A 1,331-nucleotide genomic window follows, 5' to 3' on the forward strand; every position below is an offset into this window, starting at 1 on the left:
TATTACTTAAGCGGTACCTGTGCAGGCGCCCAGATGTCACTTTAGTGAAAATAGGTTCATCGCTTAGGCTACCCGGTTTCTGCTTAAGCAGCATCCGCTTGCCTAGGAATGGTATAAAACCCCATTTAGCCTAATTTTTACCATTTTTCATCCATTCTCAAGTATATTGAACCATAAACAGCGCAAAAGGTTAGGAAAATTATTTGTTGGTGAGTTTGAAGCTATGGTAAAGTTAATTTATGCATTTTTTCTTTGAATTTATGGCAAACTTTCATTAATTTATCATTTTAATTCTCCCTCGTCTTCTAAAATTACTAAAATCTTGGTGACCTGAGTGTAGCACCATTAGAGCTTGGAATTCACCCATTTTTAGGATAAAAGCTCCTTGAGCATACAAGGATATTTGTTGATTCTAAAAGTATGATTCTGGAAATGGGGCCCACATAGAATTTTTACATAATTTTGGACTAAAGCATAATAGTGCAATAAGGATATCATTATTCTTGGTTTGATGAGTATATTGTGATTTTGATAGCGTGACATCTTGTGGAATCTTCTCAAAAGGGAAAACCGATAGTTTAACAAATTTTTTACACTTTTCTTTTGCGTCTAAGTATGCTAGGTTTATCTTCTTCATAAATTGAGATAATTCCTAGTATAATTATGATTCTTTGCTATATATGGGATTGGATTTAGTTATTGAAACCATTATTGGTAAGGTTGATATTATTTGAACTGTATCAACAATCTTGGAATCATAATTTAAGTGAAATTGAGCTAGTTGCTCACATTTAAGATAGAAATTGACTTTGTTGCTCATGTTTTAGGAGGAATGGCTATATTTGGGCTAATTATTGATTATTTAACATGTAGAAAAGAATTTTAGATACCTTAGCCAAGTCTGCGTAGAAGTTGCCTACACTAGATTTTGGGGATTAAAAGTGGGCCCATTCGGCCGACCTTAGGCCAAGACATGTGTTAGTGTTTGTAGACCTTTATGTGAATGATATACCTTTAGTAATGATTATTTTGGAACTTTGAGGAAATTAAATACTTAATGTTTATGCTAATTGGTGCTAATTTTATGTAAAACCTCGTGGATTATTAATATGGTTTATAGATATGACTTATAGATATAGTATATTGGTATGGTTTATTGATATGGTCTAATAATATGAGTTTTGGTTCAAGTCTAGAAATTAATGATGATGATATAAATAATATGAGTTTCAATTCAAGTCTGATAATGATGTTATGATGTTGATACTATTAAGGATATTATGACGAGGATGATATGAGTTTCAGTTGCATTGACAGTTGGGTATGATATG

Source organism: Capsicum annuum, unplaced genomic scaffold (assembly GCF_002878395.1).
Source record: "Capsicum annuum cultivar UCD-10X-F1 unplaced genomic scaffold, UCD10Xv1.1 ctg2682, whole genome shotgun sequence".
Classification (NCBI taxonomy): Eukaryota; Viridiplantae; Streptophyta; class Magnoliopsida; order Solanales; family Solanaceae; genus Capsicum; species Capsicum annuum.